Genomic DNA, 7369 nt, shown 5'->3' on the forward strand with positions numbered 1-7369 from the left:
TTCATTTTAGGCAAAATGGATTGTGTGCAAAAATGTTATCAATGATCAATTCCCTCCAATGAGTTCCCAATCTACAGGAATTAAAGGGGTTATCCATACAAAAACATGGCTACTTTTCCCCTCTCTCTAGTCTCCAGACTGGGTGGGGTTTGGAACTCAGTTCTATTGAAGTAAATGGAGCTTAATTGCAAACCACACCTGATCTGGAGACAACAGTAGGGGGAAAAGTGGCCATGTTTTTGTATGGATAACCCCTTTAATATGACTGCCCATACACTCTGGGCATCCTGGAGCCATCACATAGCAGTGGATCTTTATTTGGACCATAGCTTTTGCCATTCACTCTTACTGGGGCTTCCACCCAAGTGGGTAAAAGTTGCAATTCCAAGTTCCAGGTGGTGGAACCTATCTATGTCTATGGGAGCTAGGTTTATATTATATATATATATGTGTGTGTGTGCTGGGTCTGGTGTCTCTGATATCACTTCTCCCTCTTCTCTCCCCTTTATCTCCTCTTTGTCTCACCCTATCTATCCATCTCCCTGGATCCCTGGCCCCCACCCCCTCCATCCCTTTGTCTTCCCAGCTCCTCTCCCTCTCTCTCCTCTCTCAAGTGTTTTCAATTTTATTCTGAGTGGAATTAACTACCCCTGATGTCAAATTGCCGCCGAAATCGATAATAATATCTTTACAAAAGAGGATATTCTTCTCTCTCCGAACGGCTTCTGAAAAATGGAAAATTTAGTCGAAATTGATTCATTACTTGACACTTTATAGGCCGGCCTGGGTATTGATCGCGTCTTGTCATGTCCCATCTCCCTTAATCGAAGCTGAAGTCCAATGTCGATGCTGGTATTTTTCATAATTCCAAGAGTGCAGACAGACACAAAAACAGACACATCCCCCTCCCATCCGTGTGCTGCTCCTGTGCCCCCTCACCCCACTGCATTATAGGGGGGCACCTGCATCCCCCACCTGCCCTGGGGACCCCCAAATCTCAGGTGTTACCCCTGATGCCCCCTCAGCCTGTATCAGTGTAAGGATAGTCCCCTCTTCCCTCCTGCCCCCGTGCCCACCCAGCTGCCTGTGCCCCCTCACCTCACAGCATTATAGGGGGCAGCTACATCCCCCATCTGCCCTGGGGACCCCCAAATATCAGGTGTTACCCCTGATGCCCCCTCAGCCTGTATCAGTGTAAGGATAGTCACTTCTTCCCTCCTGCCCCCATGCCCTCAGCTGCCCGTGCCCCCTCACCCCACTGCATTATAGGAGGGCACCTGCATCCCCTACCTGCCCTGGGGACCCCCAAATGTCAGGTGTTACCCCTGATGCCCTCTCACCCTGTATCAGTATACGGATAGTCACTTCTTCCCTCCTGTCCCTGTGCCCCCTCACCTCACTGCTTTATAGGGGGGAAGCTACATCCCCTCTCTGCCCTGGGGACCCCTAAATGTCAGGTGTTACCCCTGATGCCCCTCTCACCCTGTATCAGTATAAGAAGAGTCCCCTCTTCCCTCCTGTCACTGTGCCCACGCAGCCTCCTGCGCCCCCTTAGCCGCCAGCATTATAGGGGTACGCTCCCCTGGGACCCCCCAAATGTCTCAGCTGCCAGGGCTTGTCCTGGTGCCCCCTTACCCGCCAGCATTATGGGGGTGCAGTATAGACAAGGGTGCACGTGTACCCCCGACCTGTCCTGGTGCCCCCCCCTTGCATCAGGGGGGGGGGTTGTCACATCTTCCTTCCTGCCACCTCATTATTATGGGGGTACACCACTCGTACTGATGCCCCCAAATGCCGCTAATATTGCCCCATCCCCCAGTATAAGGCTTGTTACATCTTCCCTCCAGTGACTGTGCCCACCTGTTCATATTGCCCCTGCACCCTGCATCATTATAGTAACATATGCCCCCCGACCTGTCCTGGTCCCCCTCCCCCTCCCGTGCCCCCCACTCTGTAATAATATTAGGGTATGTATAGCTTCCCTTCTGCCACTGCTGCTAATGCTGCTCCTGCCCTCCTGACCTTAGTATAGGGGTACACACATATATACCCCCCAGATGTCACCCGATATCATTATTGGGATACACATATACACATAGCCCCCAGATTTTAGGGTTGTCCCTGGAGCCCCTCAACACAAGGACAGTCCCCACTTCTTTCCCATGGCTGCGCCCACCCAGCTGCCCGGGGTACATCCCCCCTGCCATGTTAGTTTCCCCCCTGGTGCCCCCCCTGTATAGTTTCCCCTCCCATGTTAGTGTCCCCCCTGGTGCCCCCCTGTATAGTCCCCCCCCCCCCCATGACTGTGCCCTCCCACCCTCACCACCTTTAGCATTATTGGGGTATAAATCAGGCCCCCCTCCCCCATTTCTATATTTCTCCAAATACCAATACAACCCAATAGGCCATCTTCTGCCCAGTAATGGGGAAACACAGCCCCCCCCCCCCCGCCCCCCTGATTCCTATAAATGACCTGATCAGCTGCGGCTCCATTCCATTAAATCCCTTTAAATATCATCACAATCCTGCACCCCAAAATGTGCTGTTACCCCCATACACTACTATCGGGGTCCTCTCATCTCCCTATTGCAGATCACTGTCCCCCAACCTGTAGCTCTCCAGCTCTTGCAGAACTACAACTCCCATTAGAATCAGATTGGGAGTTGTAGTGTTTCCGAATCACTTGTATCTAATACCCCCAAAAGTCCATGGAAGCCCCAGCTGCCCCTGAATAGGCTACACCTGTACTGTGCGACATATTAGCATCACTCTGTCTGCGACATTTATTGTTTACTATTATTATTGCGACATTTGTAATTGATTGTCACACTATCTCCCATTGCAGCCTATGGGCCACTGAGGGAGTCCAGGGAGCTGTGATATCCCCGGCTGCAGCAGGACCTCAATCCGAGAGGTGGAGGAGCAATTAGAGAGGAAATTAATAGTGCGATAATGAGTCAATAATTCAGTGTACAGGGCGGCCCGGCCTCTGTGTGTGAACGGGGCTGACAGGCTGGAGCTCTCCGCGGTGCTGAAGCGGCCAGGCAGCTGTATAGGGGAAACGGGGGCAGGGGGAGAACTGGGGGGTCACAGTACATGGGGGCAGAGATGGGGAGATAAGGGGGGCAGAGATGGGGTGACAAGGGGGGCAGAGATGGGGAGACAAGGGGCAGAGAAGGGGGGCAGAGATGGGGAGACAAGGGGCAGAGAAGGGGGGCAGAGATGGGGAGATAAGGGGGCAGAGATGGGAAAACAAAGGAGCAGAGATGGGGAGACAAGGGGGCAGAGATGGGGAAACAAGGGGGCAGAGATGGGGAGACAAGGGGGGCAGAGAAGGGGAGACAAGGGGGCAGAGATGGGGAGACAAGGGGGGCAGAGATGGGGAGACAAGGGAGCAGAGATGGGGAGACAAGGGGCAGAGATGGGGAGACAAGGGGGCAGAGATGGGGAGACAAGGGGGGCAGAGATGGGGAGACAAGGGGGGCAGAGATGGGGAGATAAGGGGCAGAGATGGGGAGACAAGGGGGGGCAGAGATGGGGAGATAAGGGGCAGAGATGGGGAGATAAGGGGGCAGAGATGGGGAGACAAGGCGGGCAGAGATGGGGAGACAAGGGGGCAGAGATGGGGAGACAAGGGGGCAGAGATGGGGAGACAAGGGGGCAGAGATGGGGTGACAAGGGGGCAGAGATGGGGAAACAAGGGGGCAGAGATGGGGAGACAAGGGGGGCAGAGAAGGGGAGACAAGGGGGCAGAGAAGGGGAGACAAGGGGGCAGAGATGGGAAGACAAGGGAACAGAGATGGGGAGACAAGGGGGGCAGAGATGGGGATAAAAGGGGCAGAGATGGGGAGACAAGGGGGCAGAGATGGGGAGACAAGGGGCAGAGAAGGGGGGCAGAGATGGGGAGACAAGGGGGCAGAGATGGGGAGACAAGGGGGCAGAGATGGGGAGACAAGGGGGCAGAGATGGGGAGACAAGGGGGCAGAGATGGGGAGACAAGGGGCAGAGATGGGGAGATAAGGGGGCAGAGATGGGGAGACAAGGGGGCAGAGATGGGGAGACAAGGGGCAGAGATGGGGAGATAAGGGGGCAGAGATGGGGAGACAAGGGGGGCAGAGAAGGGGAGACAAGGGGGCAGAGATGGGGAAACAAGGGGGCAGAGAAGGGGAGACAAGGGGGGCAGAGATGGGGAGACAAGGGGGGCAGAGATGGGGAGATAAGGGGCAGAGATGGGGAGACAAGGGGGCAGAGATGGGGAGAAAAGGGGCAGAGAAGGGGAGATAAGGGGCAGAGATGGGGAGACAAGGGGGCAGAGATGGGGAGAAAAGGGGCAGAGAAGGGGGGCAGAGAGGGGGAGACAAGGGGGGCAGAGATGGGGAGACAAGGGGGCAGAGATGGGGAGACAAGGGGGCAGAGATGGGGAGACAAGGGGGCAGAGATGGGGTGACAAGGGGGTAGAGATGGGGAGACAAGGGGTAGAGATGGGGAGATAAGGGGGCAGAGATGGGGTGACAAGGGGGCAGAGATGGGGAGACAAGGGGGGCAGAGATGGGGAGACAAGGGGGGCAGAGATGGGGAGACAAGGGGGGCAGAGATTGGGAGACAAGGGGGCAGAGATGGGGAGATAAGGGGAGCAGAGATGGGGAGATAAGGGGAGCAGAGATGGGGAGATAAGGGGGCAGAGATGGGGAGATAAGGGGGCAGAGATGGGGAGACAAGGGGGGCAGAGATGGGGAGACAAGGGGGCAGAGATGGGGAGACAAGGGGGGCAGAGATGGGGAGATAAGGGGGCAGAGATGGGGAGATAAGGGGAGCAGAGATGTGGAGATAAGGGGCAGAGATGGGGAGATAAGGGGGCAGAGATGGGGAGACAAGGGGGGCAGAGATGGGGAGATAAGGGGGCAGAGATGGGGAGACAAGGGGGCAGAGATGTGGAGATAAGGGGCAGAGATGGGGAGATAAGGGGGCAGAGATGGGGAGATAAGGGGCAGAGAAGGGGGAGATAAGGGGGCAGAGATGGGGTGACAAGGGGGGCAGAGATGGGGAGACAAGGGGCAGAGAAGGGGGGCAGAGATGGGGAGACAAGGGGCAGAGAAGGGGGGCAGAGATGGGGAGATAAGGGGGCAGAGATGGGAAAACAAAGGAGCAGAGATGGGGAGACAAGGGGGCAGAGATGGGGAAACAAGGGGGCAGAGATGGGGAGACAAGGGGGGCAGAGAAGGGGAGACAAGGGGGCAGAGATGGGAAGACAAGGGGGGCAGAGATGGGGAGACAAGGGAGCAGAGATGGGGAGACAAGGGGCAGAGATGGGGAGACAAGGGGGCAGAGATGGGGAGACAAGGGGGGCAGAGATGGGGAGACAAGGGGGGCAGAGATGGGGAGATAAGGGGCAGAGATGGGGAGACAAGGGGGGGCAGAGATGGGGAGATAAGGGGCAGAGATGGGGAGATAAGGGGGCAGAGATGGGGAGACAAGGCGGGCAGAGATGGGGAGACAAGGGGGCAGAGATGGGGAGACAAGGGGGCAGAGATGGGGAGACAAGGGGGCAGAGATGGGGTGACAAGGGGGCAGAGATGGGGAAACAAGGGGGCAGAGATGGGGAGACAAGGGGGGCAGAGAAGGGGAGACAAGGGGGCAGAGAAGGGGAGACAAGGGGGCAGAGATGGGAAGACAAGGGAACAGAGATGGGGAGACAAGGGGGGCAGAGATGGGGATAAAAGGGGCAGAGATGGGGAGACAAGGGGGCAGAGATGGGGAGACAAGGGGCAGAGAAGGGGGGCAGAGATGGGGAGACAAGGGGGCAGAGATGGGGAGACAAGGGGGCAGAGATGGGGAGACAAGGGGGCAGAGATGGGGTGACAAGGGGGCAGAGATGGGGAGACAAGGGGCAGAGATGGGGAGATAAGGGGGCAGAGATGGGGAGACAAGGGGGCAGAGATGGGGAGACAAGGGGCAGAGATGGGGAGATAAGGGGGCAGAGATGGGGAGACAAGGGGGGCAGAGAAGGGGAGACAAGGGGGCAGAGATGGGGAAACAAGGGGGCAGAGAAGGGGAGACAAGGGGGGCAGAGATGGGGAGACAAGGGGGGCAGAGATGGGGAGATAAGGGGCAGAGATGGGGAGACAAGGGGGCAGAGATGGGGAGAAAAGGGGCAGAGAAGGGGAGATAAGGGGCAGAGATGGGGAGACAAGGGGGCAGAGATGGGGAGAAAAGGGGCAGAGAAGGGGGGCAGAGATGGGGAGACAAGGGGGGCAGAGATGGGGAGACAAGGGGGCAGAGATGGGGAGACAAGGGGGCAGAGATGGGGAGACAAGGGGGCAGAGATGGGGTGACAAGGGGGTAGAGATGGGGAGACAAGGGGTAGAGATGGGGAGATAAGGGGGCAGAGATGGGGTGACAAGGGGGCAGAGATGGGGAGACAAGGGGGGCAGAGATGGGGAGACAAGGGGGGCAGAGATGGGGAGACAAGGGGGGCAGAGATTGGGAGACAAGGGGGCAGAGATGGGGAGATAAGGGGAGCAGAGATGGGGAGATAAGGGGAGCAGAGATGGGGAGATAAGGGGGCAGAGATGGGGAGATAAGGGGGCAGAGATGGGGAGACAAGGGGGGCAGAGATGGGGAGACAAGGGGGCAGAGATGGGGAGACAAGGGGGGCAGAGATGGGGAGATAAGGGGGCAGAGATGGGGAGATAAGGGGAGCAGAGATGTGGAGATAAGGGGCAGAGATGGGGAGATAAGGGGGCAGAGATGGGGAGACAAGGGGGGCAGAGATGGGGAGATAAGGGGGCAGAGATGGGGAGACAAGGGGGCAGAGATGTGGAGATAAGGGGCAGAGATGGGGAGATAAGGGGGCAGAGATGGGGAGATAAGGGGCAGAGAAGGGGGAGATAAGGGGGCAGAGATGGGGAGATAAGGGGCAGAGAAGGGGGAGATAAGGGGGCAGAGATGGGGAGATAAGGGGCAGAGAAGGGGGGCAGAGATGGGGAGATAAGGGGCAGAGAAGGGGGGCAGAGATGGGGGACTGGAGGACTGGAATACAAGGGTGGAACATTTTACCATAGGGGCATACGTCGAATTGTCATAGAAAGTGGAGAGAGAGACGAAATAAGGAGAGGAGGCAATAGTGGGCACAGATGGGAGGCAGAAGAATGGGAGAAGAATAGACAAGGAAGAGGAAGAGTCAAGAGGAGGAGAAAGAATTGGGGTACAGGGGGGGGGTTAAAGCAAAGAATTAAGAGGGCTGAGGATGAAGAAGGGATTTTCTCCGGAGTTACAGTGAAGTTTGTGTCTGGGGGGCGCTCTCTGTGCCGGAGCCTTAGTCACTTGGTAAAGTTTGCAGTTAACTTTGCTCGTCCTCAGAGCGGCACGC

Source organism: Dendropsophus ebraccatus, chromosome 12 (assembly GCF_027789765.1).
Source record: "Dendropsophus ebraccatus isolate aDenEbr1 chromosome 12, aDenEbr1.pat, whole genome shotgun sequence".
Taxonomy (NCBI): domain Eukaryota; kingdom Metazoa; phylum Chordata; class Amphibia; order Anura; family Hylidae; genus Dendropsophus; species Dendropsophus ebraccatus.